Genomic DNA, 13,172 nt, shown 5'->3' on the forward strand with positions numbered 1-13,172 from the left:
CAATCATTCCCGGCAGCAAAAGCCTGCCTCCAAGATCTGAAACTTCTGTATGCTTTTCTATATCCAGCTAGGCTGAGGGTGGTGTATCAGACATGCACACTATTTTTCGAAACACCAGAAGACGTCTTCAATTGAACGGACGAGACGGTAAAGACTCCACCCCATACGCCGCCCAGGCTGGAATCGGATTAATCATCCAGCGATGCCAACCAAAGACCGCCAAAGCCCAAACCGAAAGAAAACAGAAGGTTGAGATCCAGACGGTGATCCAAGTCCCGCAGAGACTGTCATGTCCCTTCCTGCTGTTGTGGCTGGCGCGCGAAACCCGTCTACCCATGCGTGCGCCAGCTATCTTTTAGAACAACTACGAGGGAGGTCAGCAGTCTAGTTGTTAGACGTGACCCGCCTCGCACCAATCAGGGAGCACTTCCAGGGGCAAGACCATTTCTATCCCGAAGCCGCCTGAATCGGGGCTTCGTATTACCGTTTCTAGCCACGTCGGAACGGACTCTCGCAGCAACCGGACATAGTCCGGACCGAGCAAGGGCGCCAACCTTCTCGGATTCCAGCGGGCGTGCACCCGCACGTAGCCGCCAGCACCGTGTCCCTCAACGCAGGAGCGTTTGGGAGACACGTCCTTGGAGTATCTTACCGCGCAGGAGCGCATCCCATCCCTGTCACAGTAGCGGTACGTGCAGTGCACGGAGCCGCTTTCTACATTAACTGTAGAGTACCTCGTTCTCAGTCCCTTCTTGTTAAAGCGCAGGTGCGCAGTTATTTTACCCTAGCAATTTCGGCTCGTGCAGTGGCACGGAGCAGTTTTCTTGCCTTATGTACTAGTGCAGTTCCTACTCAGCACGGAGCTGATAAAGACCTTTGTTTCCTTCAGCGCAGGAGCGCCTTTATTTCTCCTTTTCTTCACGGATTGTGCAGAGACGCGGAGACTCCTGGTATTTGCAGTTGCAGCACTGGAGCGTCCTTGATCTCCTTTCCAGGTATCGTTACTTTGGAGTGACTCTCATATCGTTTACTGGTCATGTATGCTTGTCCTTGAGGCTTATGTTTGGCGTGTGTGCTACCCATGTGCTCTTTCCCTTAGGTCTCACCCTCCGCCAGAAACCCTGTGAATCCCTGGGCAAGCATCTCCCGGCATCATCCCAAGTCGTTCCATTCCTCCTCTGGCTACCTCCCCCGGTCCCCTTTGTTGTCCTATATAGTGTCCATCCTGCCTGGGGGGGGTGAAGGGTACTGGAGGGGGTTGTTCACGTCGCCTCTGCGGGATTACTCCACACAACAAACGTTAAGCGGTGTGGGGATCTGACAGTGACTAACAGATACACATTGATGCCTCGACAAGGGACTTCGGCCTCCTAATTGCAATGAAACAAAAGGGGGTGGTTTGAGAAGCATGTCAAGACAGACAAGGTGAGAGGGGGCTAGTACCTTTATTAGACTCTATTGTCGAGGGGAATGCCAGCTGTTCATGGGCTGGTTATTGGGGAACCATTGGCGGGGGTGGGTGGGGAGCTCCCGTTTGGGCCCGAAAGCCACCTCCGCTGCGACAGGTTCTTCAACAGTTTTGAGGTACGTGGGGTGGAGGGAGAAAGCTGGGGAATGTCGTGCCTTCCAAATCCGAGTCCTCAGGGCTGTGTCGATGCTCTATGGGGGCCCACCTCTGAATCGACCCAAGTCTGGCGCATGTAGAATACACAGACTCTTGGGGCAATTGAGCGGGGGAAGGAAAGGATGGGGACTGCGGGGAGGGAGACCTGCGTAGAGAAATAAAGAAACAATATAAATACCAAACAGCTGTGTCTTTCTTCTTACTTCCAATACCCTTCTCCCCTACACTCAACCCTTCTACGTCTCCTTTCCTACCTGTAAAGAAAAGAAAGGTGGCTCGGAACACATTCACAGAGAAACCCAAGGTGGCACTGAAGGAGGCAAGCCAGGAGTAATCCGGACCGGGAAACCAGGGGTCCCTACAAAGCTTCTTCCTCCGCAATGCTTATGTGTTGGATCCTGAGGAAATGTAGACAAGAAGAAAACAAAACTACTGCACAATAAAGCGCTCCACCATAGAACATATATCGGAGCACCCTTGCTGTGAGTGTATTGCCACACCTGGTGCTTTGTACATAAGGGAGCTCTGGGGTTAAAGCCACAGAACACAACAGTTGCGTGTTTACCAATCACACACTCCCTCTCTTCTTACTAAACAGAAAAGGTGATGATAAAGGAACGATAGCCCCTTCTTCCCCTAAAGTAAATCCACATATATGGAGGTGTGTTTTTTCCTCCGTTCGAAAGTCATTTCACACACCCACACTCTCTGAGATGAGGCGTCACTCCGGAATGTACAGCTCCTCCCAAAGTACGAAAGGCACTGCACACTTCACGCTCACCAACCAATGTGTATATGTGACTGCGTGTCTCTTTCCAGAGTACGAAAGGCACTGCACCCTCACCAACCCATGCGTATATGTGACTTCGTGTCTCTTTCCAAAGTACGAAAGGCACTGCACACTGCACGCTCACCAACCAATGCGTATATGTGACTGCGTGTCTCTTTCCAAAGTACGAAAGGCACTGCACACTTCACGCTCACCAACCAATGCGTAGATGCGGATGTGTGTTAAATCGCGGGCACTATACCCTCCCTGCATAAATGACCACGAGTTGGCCTTTTAACCAACAGGGAGAAGGTAACCCATGCGCCTCTACGGGCGACAACTCTCCTCTGCATGTAACGGCTGTAGGAACGCGTTACTGCCAACAGAGGAGATCACGGGAATCGAGTTGTCCGTCACCAGACCAGAGCTACGAACTGGCAGTTCCAAGAGTTTGTACTCCAGAACCCTCTTACCGCTACCGAAGAGAAGCCGGCGTTCCTATCTGCACGGGAACAGACCACGGGGAGGAATAATCGGCAACGCCGCCCGGGGCTCAGCCGCTTTGAATCCTGTTTCCGGCTCCGCTCCTGCGTTACGTACGTCACGCCCCGCTAAGCATGCCGGGGAATGTAGTTCCTGGCCGGAAATACGCTATTACAGCTAGCCAGGGAATCGTGACAGGGAACACATGTTGTTTAAGTTGTGCTGTGTCACTGCCCTGCATGGCCACGGCTCACTTATTGGTTGAACGTCCCACATGCCAGCATTCCCAGATCTTCCAACGGTGGTCCCCATAGATGAGATGCAGGTATATTTTGCGCGACCTTCGAATAGTCAGATGGAACGTCAGAGGGGTGCTGGATAAAGTAAAAAGAGGGGCTATACTTCAGCAAGCCAAGCGTTATCATGCGACATCTGATGCCCCAGGAGACCCATCTAATGGGAACCAAAAGTGTTGTGTATTCTCAGATATGGCTACACTCAAGTGTTCTACTCCGGTTTCACCAGGGGGGTCTCGATCCTGATTCACTATAGGATCCCATACAAACATGTTAGGACATGGACGGATATTCAGCGGAGATACATCTTTATTACGGGCTCCATATACAAGGAATGAGTGGTGCTGGGTTACGTGTATGCCCCGCACTGCAGCTGTCGTGGGTCCTAGTTGAGCGCCTCACGACCCTATGGTCTGATATACCGGAAGGGCTAGCGTTAGTGGGGGGTGACTGGAACGATGTCATGGACCTGGCTAGAGATAGATGGCGAGCAGGGGGCTACTCCAATACACATCAAGTCACCAAATTGAGCTCCCTGGTGGAAAGGCTGGACTGGACGGATCCGTGGAGGCTTCTACATGGGGAGAAACAGGGGTACACCTATCTCTCGGCGATACACAACTCCTAAAACAACTCCTACTCCCACCTGGATTCTGTATTTGTGCCTTCTGGTGCCGCCTCTAGAGCAAGGTCTGCTGAGATCCCAAGGGGTCTGTTGGATCATTCCCCAGTGGTCCTCATGGTACACATAGGCCCAAGAGGCAGGCCTTCCGTTGGCGTCGCTCCCCTTGGCAATTTCTGGATGAGAAATATTAGGCACACATGGCCCAGGCTATTAAGCAATACTTAGACTTGAACCTAAATGAGGGATCGGTAGAAGAGGCGGAAGCTCTGTGGGAGGCCATGAAGCAAACGCTACCGGGTGTTGACATTTCCTATTGCACGGCGGCACGTAATGCTAGAACTCGAGAAGAGTAGTAGGGGGGAAGGCAGGAGTCTGGCGCGCCATAAGCTGTTGCTGGCACAGCAAACTCATGCTAGCATGTTGATGGATAAGGCCCAGCTGGCACGGCTGGCTTCCCGTAGCAGAATCTATCAATGGGGGGATAAGTCCAGCAGACTTCTACACAGGCTGTGCCAAGGGGCCCTACACCCCCAGGCTGTCCCCAGCATACCGGGCCCAGAAGGGAGAGTTCACAGTGACTCCTCGTCAATAGCGGAGAGCTTTGCAAGTTATTTAGTGGAGCTCTACACTCCCAGTGAACTCCTACAGGAAGACACGATACAACATTTCATAGATGACTTACCACCCAGGCCCTATCGGATGAGGCAAGGGCAGACCTGGAAGCCGCGCTCACCACAGAGGATCTCTGCGCTGCACTGGGAGATTTGAACTCCGGCAAGGCACCGGTTCCTAATGGATTTCTGTGCGAATTCTATAAGAAATATTTCTCCGAATTGGGGCCCCACTTTCTCATGGTAGTGGACGAGGCTGTGGAATCGGGGTCCCTTCCTCAGGAGTGGAGACACGCTGAGGTGGTTGCTTTTCCACAAAACCAGACGGCCTCCGGAACAACACACATCATATCGCCCCATCTCATTGAATGTTGAAGGTAACATTTTGGCTAAGGCATTAGCCAATCGCCTTCAATCACATATAACAAACCTGATTCATCCCGATCAAGCGGGCTTTATGCCTCAGAGAGCTACGCGTCATAATATCGGCCGGGCTCACATCGCCATTGCGTCCATCTGGGGAATTGGGGAACAAGCAGCCCTGTTATTAGCAGACATGGATAGGGCGTTTGGTTCCCTCATCTGGGTGTACCTGTTCGCACTGCTACATCGCCTCAATATTGGGCCATGATTTTTGTTATACTTAAAATTGTTATATACAGATCTTACGGCCTCAGTGCGAGTCGCGGGGGCAACCTCCTGCACCTTTCCAATCGGAAGGGGCACTTGCCAGGGCTGTCCCCCTGTCGCCGTACTTATTTGCGTTGGCAATGGAGTCATTGGCGGTATGGGTGCGGATGGATGCACAGGTAAGGGGCTTCGAGCGGGCACACAGAATCTCTGATCGCATCGCATTATATGTGGATGATGTAGTGTTCTTCTTAACGGATCTTAACAGGACAGGGCCAAGGCTGCTCCATATCACGCTAATTTTTGGGGAATCCTCAGGTCTATTTATGAATCCCCATAGGTCTACCTTATGGGTACTGAGGGGGAAGGATGGATGGATCGGGGTCCTGGGCATTGGCGGTACAGGTAGCTATGGAGGGTGTAAAATACCTGGGAGTCTTCCTGTCGGATACACCACGTATGTCATGGGACATGAATATTGCTCCCTATGGGCACGGGTATGAGAGGAGATGAAAACTTGGTTGCATATGGTGGTATGGGGATAGGCAGGACCCCGCATATGCAGTGGAGCGATGGTGTAAGGGCGAGGCTACCGTTCATACTATTTTGTACTATGCATTCCTGCGCAACTCTCTGCCGCTGGCTATGCGGGTAGTATTCCAGCTCTGGAAACATGCCCTCCATAAGATGGGGTAGCGGGCCAGACTAACAGGGGAAACCCCACTGTGGCATAATGGACGTTTACCACAAGTGGCCGCGCTATCTGGGTTTTGTGGGTGGGTTAACATAGGGATCTCTACACTAGGGGATGTCATGCGGGCGCTACCCTGAAATCCTTCCAGGATCTTCAACGAGTTTACCATATGCCCAAGACTCAACTTTATAAGTATCTCCAGTTTCGGCATGCTATTTCCCCTAGTGTTTCGGAATTGGAGGCCCTCCCCGAATTTTAAGCCTATTAAAGCCAAGGTGTTTATGGGTGATTTAAATGACCACAAAATCACAAAAATCTATTAATCACTGGTGACACGTAGCTCTACCACACTGGACAAGCTTAGAGAAGCATGGATGCGCGATCTGTCAAATAGACTGGGACGATTGGGTGGATGCACTTGCCTCCCCTCTGGGGGCGGCGATAGCAACTCGGTTACGGCTTATCCAATTCAAATATCTGCCTCTGGCTTACTATACCCGGTTAAGGCTTTGGAGGGCAGGTCTGGTGTCATCCCCGGTATGCATGTAGTGTGGTCAGGAGGAGGGGTCCCTCATACATACGATGTAGCACGGAACAGCACTCACAAGGTTTTGGCGGGAGTCTTGACTTGCCTTGCAGAAGTATTAGGGTGGGAGCTCCCCACCTCACCAAGATTGGCAATTCTAAACATCATGGAGGGTATTGGGGGCAATATCTATAAAAGGCACTTGTTGCTGCTGGGGCTCACACTGGCCAAAAGAGATATTGGGAGGCTGTGGAAGGCATCGGCCCCACTGTAACGGCATGGAAAAAGGGACTAGGCTTCTGAATGGGCACGGAGGTACCAATATTTAAGGCCAGGGGATGCCTGCAAAAGCACCCCAAGATTTGTAAAGGATGGGCGGAGTATCGGGGTTTGCATTTGGAGCCGGTGCCCTAAAACGGATAAATCTGCGCCTTCACTGCCATAGGGGGTCATTGGGCGAAGATGAAAACATATACTTGGTACAGGACTCAATTGCTGGGGTGGGAGATGTTGTGGCAAAAGAGACGCAGTTGTGGAACAGTGCAAAGGGTGGTGGTTAAGCATGTTCATGTTGTTTTGTTCAGTATGATTTTTATCTGGATAACACGTAAACTAAATGTCAATACCAGTATTTTGTGGTGTGCGATTCTTGCTAAAATCTTGCCAGTTGAATCAAGTAGTGCAATTTGCCTAAAGTTGCCTAGACTTGATCTGTCTCCTGTTTTCAGCAGTGGGATAATACTTCCTTTCCATGAATTAGGAATGCATCCAGTATAATAACAGTAATCATATGATGGGGCTAAACTTATTCCCCATAATTCTAGGGTAGCTTTCAGGGACAGAACTAGAATCTGATCTGGACTCATAGCTCCAGAAGATCAGATGATGTATTAAATAATCTGAAAAATTGTTGGGGTGTGAGACCTTAAGAACTTGGATTCGTGTTAAATATTGGTCAAGAGATAGAACCTGAACTGGGCCATTTGAATTTGCAGCAAACAAATGAATGTAGTCAGAGCACATCAATGGAGAAATGGTAGTAACCAAAGTATTCCTTTTAGACACGCAAATAAAGTCCACTAGCCTTTAGCATTTTCTAGAATTTCTGCCAGCGGCGGCCTGAAAGTCAATTCAGTTCTGATCATGTAATCTCCTTCTGCAGGAGGATGCATTTTCCTTTTTTTCCTTAAAGCCTGTATTTCTTTGCTCCGCAGTTCCGTTTGATACAAAAACTGAAACCTTGTTAATTTATTGATTTCTTTGGAAAGCTTTGTATGTGATGTCTTTACTACCACAGTCTATTCTTTATTGCGGTTTATCGAGACTCAGCATCTCGTCTGTGACTGTAGTGATGAATTTCTCAGACAACGCAATTGTATTGGAGTCTTTGTCATACACTAACCCCAAACCTCAAAGTTTTTCCATCGAAGTAATTTATATTTCTAGAGTTCCAATAAAGATGACCCTGCTTAGGAGCTACATCGACCTAACCATTGCCCAATTCCAGAAGCTAATCGATGTGTAGCGGAAGAAGAGCGTGACTGAAACTTTCAAAATTGTATGATCACTATCATTTTGATTGACCCTGCTCCATAAATCACAACTCAATATCATATAGTCAATTGTCAATGATCCAGTCTAGTAGGTCTGGCAGGAACATCTGGTACAATTCTTTCACTGATTACTATTTCCCTAATAATTTTCAGGAATTCAAGCAATTGTCTATCCCTACTGTCAATAAACATTTGTTCGGAAATAAAGATTCTGGGATATACCAGACTTCCTCAATCTCTTTATTCCCAAAAGTTCTCAGGAGAGTAGGAGATATTTTTTGCATTAAATCTCCCTCTATTACAAGCTGAGAACTAGAGTCAATTTCAATTGTACTTTAAATAAAATCAAAAGAGCGGACCAGGAGCGAGTCATTTTCCTTAGCTACTGGAATATAAAGATTAAATAGAAGAACCCATTTTTTACTTCAGCAAATCTGATCCAGTAATTACATTTTTGCGCATTGAATTACTCGGATCTATTAGAGACAGAGTTCCATTTGTATAATGTTGATAACAATATAGCTAAACCTCCCTATGCGTGGCCTTTGTTGGAGCTGGGTGCAAGACGCTTGCTTACATAGAAGTTATCGAGTTGTAGTGTTTAAACACCAGGTCTCCTGTAGACAAATAATATAAGTTTTCAGGCTCATTAGAAATGAAGTTTTTTACTATGCCAGCCTGCTAAATTCCATGATAGAAGCTAATGTTAAAAAGGCAACTTAAAAGCCTAATTTCTTTTATAGCTGTCCGATATCCAGGCCCAAGGTACTTCATTATTGAATAATTCCTGCCCGATATGTTTGCTGGGAAAGACTCTTCTCCACTCCACTTCAACTTGGATGACCTGAGAGTTAGTGACTCGTAAACTTTATCATTATTGGATAGTCTGAAACTATGAGCCCGGGTATCCATATGTATTGTAAGAGTTCTGTGTGACTCCACTCCCACGAAAGGTTGTTCAAAAGAAGAAATGTCAGGCCCCCATTTTACGTAAAAAAAAAAAAAAACATTATTCAGAATAATAGTTGGAACTAGCGTAGACCAAAACTCTTGCAATAGAAAGATCTGATTTAAAATGAAAAGAGATTAACCTTATTGTATCCAAATATATTGATCGCAACTGTGGCCTCAGAATACTTTGACGATTTAGTGGATACAATCCATATGAAAATGATGACAAATGTAATCAAGACGGAGGGAATATCTGAACTATTAACTGAGATCTCCTTCGGTAGATTCTTCCCTGAGCCCAAAAACTCCCGAACACCCCCGCCCTGAAAACTACCCCACACCCCAACAAATTACCCCCACCCAATCAAACCCCGACTTGCCTCTCTGCCCCCGACCATTCCTCTTCCTGCTTCCGGCGGCAGCAGCCAGCGACTAGAGCGCGCACAGGCCAAATGCGTGGAACTGCCTGCGTGGTCTAGACGTGCGTGTTTCACGCTGCGTAGTACACGCTGCGTGGTTTAGACGTGCGTAGCCCCACGCTGCGTGCTCACTTACGTAAGCTCTGTAGCTAAAATATTAGGGGTAACAAGGCTGTTCCAGACCCCGCTAGCACGAGAGGTATCAGACTGTGGCGCCTCTCCTGTAAACTATCAGACTGTAGGGCCTCACCTGTAAACTATCAGATTGTAGGGCCTCACCTGTAAGCTATCTGTAAACTATCAGACTGTGGGGCCTCACCTGTAAACTATCAGACTGTAGGGCCTCGCCTGTAGGGCCTCACCTGTAAACTTTCAGACTGTGGGGCCTCACATGTAAACTATCTGTAAACTATCAGACTGTGAGGCCTCACCTGTAAACTCTCTGTAAACTATCAGATTGTAGGGCCCCACCTGTAAAGTATCAGACCGTAGGGCCTCGTCTGTAGGGCCTCACCTGTAAACTATCAGAATGTAGGGCCTCACCTGTGTCTTCCTCTGATGTACGCAGCCGCGGCCCGTGGAGGGAGTTCCGTGGGGCAGAAAGGTGGGGCGGGGGGGGGGCATGGTGGGGGGTACTAAAAACCGGAATATGGATAATTGGAGGTAAGTAAACAATTAAATGAATAAAACGAATTTTGTTGCGCGCTCTGCATCGCAAAATGTGATGCAGCGCACGCTACGAAATTAGTTTTATTTATTTAATTGTTTACTTACCTCCAATTATCCATATTCTGGTTTTTAGTACCCCCCACCCTGCCCCTGCCCGCCTTTCCGCTCCACGGAACTCCCTCCACAGGCCGCGGCTGGTTGTACGACATGATCAATACACAGCACTGCCAATGTGCATCCGATTTCAGACGTGAACCATTCTGTTGTACAAGTAACACCACCAATCATTCTGCTAAGGCACCCAGTCCCAATTTTGACGCATGTTTCTCAGCACTGGGACTCCAATCTATCAGTCACAAGGCACGTCATTTATGGCCTGCTCCCTCACAGCGGAAACTGTTATCATAGTTCTTTTTTTGAGACCAGCTCCTCATAAGGACATATGGGTGAAATACCAATTATACAACAATCAACTAAAAAAAAAGAAATATCAGTTACTCTTCAGTTTTTGGGAACAAAGACCCTTGGTTGTTTGTACAACTTACTAACTGCACTGCTAAGAGCCACGCTTCAGCACCCGCTGCTGATTACAGCCATGCAAACGTTGCTTCTTTCCCTCAGAAATGCTTCCTTTTCCTGCTGATTTTTACCCACAGTGGTCTGGCCTCAGATGAAACTTTTCATCCTTGCTGAAGCTTAGACGCCTGACCCTACCCCAAACCCAAAGTACTCCATCTGTGCCCGGCCCCATCCGGCAAAAGTGACTAGAGTGCAGGAAGTCAAAGCGGAGTCTCTGAGGAAAAAATCCAAGGTATGCCCGGTCTATTCGGCCAGCTTTCTGGAGTGCCATCTGTCAATCTCACATTCAATCAGGCGCGGGGGGGTCAGCTCCGGTTAGTGGAAGAGCGAGGTCTTGAGGGTCTTCCTGAAGATGTGCAGGGTGGGGGCACGTCTGAGTTGACCGGCAGCTCCTTCCAGGCGACGATGTAGGAGAAGGTTCTTCTGCCCATTCATGCTCTGCAGATGCGCGGGGGTTTGGCGAGGTTGATGGATCGGAGGTTCCTCTTGGGTACATGGAAGGAGAGTCTGTTGTTGAGGTATTGGGGTCCGGTGTTGTGGAGGCATTTGTAGGCGTGGGTAAGTATCTTGAAAGTTACTCTTTTCTCGACAGGGAGCCAGTGGAGGTTACACAGGTGCTGGGTGATGTGTTCATGTCGAGGGATGCCAAGGACGAGTCTGGCTGCGGTGTTCTGTATGGTCTGTAGTTTGCAGGGCAGTGACTTGTTGATCCCGGCATAGAGGGCGTTTCCGTAGTCCAGTCTGCTGGCTATGAGTGCGTGAGTGACACTCTTCCTGGATTCGGGGGGGGATCCATTTGAAGGTGTTCCAGAGAATGCGGAGGGTGTTGAAGCAAGTGGAGGCGAGAGTGTTGACCTGTCGGGTCATGGAAAGAGAGGAGTCGAGTACAATGCCAAGGTTTCGGGCGTGGTCCGTGGGGGTGGGAGGGGCTGCCGAAGGCTGTGGGCCACCAGGAGGTGCCCCATACAGAGGGGGAAGGTCCAAGGACGAGGAGCTCTGTCTTCTCCGAAGTTGAGCTTCAGGCAGCTGCTGCTCATCCAGGATGCAACATCTTTTATTCCTTCCTGGAAGTTGAGAGTTTTGTTGATGGGGTTTTTGGTGTGGGAGAGGATCTGCTGGGTGTCATCGGCGTAGGATACTATGCTGAGTCCGTACTGTCTCACGATGGCGGCGAGGGGGGCCATGTAGATGTTGAAGAGCGTAGGGCTAAGCGACGATCCTTGGGGTACTCTGCAGTTGATTACCATGGGTTCGGAGAGGAAGGATGGATGTCTGATTCTTTGGGTTCTGCCGGCGTGGAAGGAGCGGGGCTAGTCAAGAGCGGTTACCTGTATGCTGGCTTCGTGGAGTCTAGGGGTGAGTGTGTGGTGGGAAACGGTGTCGAAGGCTGCAGAGAGGTGGAGTAGGATCAGGGCTGTGGTGTGTCCTTGGTCGAGGACGGTGCGGATGCTATCTGTGGCGGCATGTAGGGCGGTCTCTGTGCTGTGGTTGCTGCGGAATCCGGATTGGGAGGGTTTGAGGATGGAGTTTTCTTCGATGAATTTCGTTAGTTGGATGTTGACGGTCTTCTCGGTGACTTTGGCGGCGAAGGGGAGGAGGGAGATGGGTCGGTACATTTTGAGGTTCATGGGATCTGCTGAGGGCTTCTTGAGTAGGGGTCTGACTTCTGCACGTTTCCAGTTGTCGGGAACGATGCTGGTTTCAAAGGTGGCGTTGATGATGCGTCATAGTTCTGGAGCGATAGCGGCGGCCCTGTGGAAAATGTGCGAGGGCAGGGGTCCGTTGGGGCTCCATAGTGGCTGCCTTTCATCGTCGATGCGGTGTCTTTGGTGGAGACTGGGGTCCAGGAGAAGATGGTGGGCTGGCTCTCGTTGCTGGAGGATGGAGTTGTTTCGGATTCATGTGTCTGGTCATTGAAGATGTCATAGAAGCCCTGGATCTTTAGATGGAAGTAGGATCCAAGCTTGTTGAAGAGGTCCTGGAAGGGGGTGATGTCTGTGGTTTCACTGGGGGGTCTGGTTAATTCCTGGAAGATGTTGAAGAGTTGCTGGCGTTGGCGAGGATCTTGTTCTGGATGAAGGATCTTTTGGTGGATTTGATGCATTGGTGGTATTCTGTCATGGCGTTCTTGTAGGTGGTGTGGTCTTCCGAGGATTTGCTGTTTCTCCAGTTCTTCTCGAGACGTCTGCAGGTGTATCTGGATTCTTGGAGGTCGGAGGTGACCCAGGTGGCCTTCCTGGGTCATTGTCTGTCGGGGTTACATAGGGGTGCAAGCTCGTCTGTGCAGTTGGAGATCCATCTGTGGAGTTCTTTGGCTGCGAGGTTGGCGTCGGTCGAGGTGGCGGGGGCATCACGGTTGAGGGTGGAGTTGAGCTTCTCCATTGAGGATGGGGACCCAAGACTCATATGCATGGAAAGGGCGGGGACTCAAACATTTCTGAGTGGAGAGGGGTCAAAATCTGTCAAGTATTATGATCCCTCCCCAGAAAATTCTCAGCAGCTGCAGGAGTCCAAAGCTGAAGGTGGTCCAGGGGTTCAAGACCCTCACATGAGACACAATCCCCTGGGCCTGTGCACTACATGTGCACGTGCAAGAGCCTATCAGCTCAGAGATGGCAGAAGAGCACACTCACTCCAGGGTCAGTGATTAGTGTCAGCCCCACACCCAAAGGCCCCCATAGCATGGTCACATAACCAAATCAGCCAGTAGAAACCCAGTGACTCTGCCACTCTCAGACTAGGC

General features: G+C 49.6%; 1 protein-coding gene across 2 annotated transcripts in view; it reads right to left on the reverse strand.

Moving 5' to 3' along the window:
- LOC146839398 (equilibrative nucleobase transporter 1-like) overlaps window positions 1-9,262 on the reverse strand; it is a 470,932-nt gene extending 461,670 nt beyond the window's left edge. For both annotated transcript variants that reach the window (XM_085651434.1, XM_085651432.1), the window contains exon 1: window positions 9,143-9,262. The gene's annotated coding sequence lies outside the window, so the exon portion shown is untranslated. The remainder of the gene's footprint in view (window positions 1-9,142) is intronic.
- Between the last annotated feature and the right edge of the window lie 3,910 nt (window positions 9,263-13,172).

The sequence above is a fragment of the Triturus cristatus genome, chromosome 4_1 (genome assembly GCF_964204655.1).
Source record: "Triturus cristatus chromosome 4_1, aTriCri1.1, whole genome shotgun sequence".
NCBI lineage: Eukaryota > Metazoa > Chordata > Amphibia > Caudata > Salamandridae > Triturus > Triturus cristatus.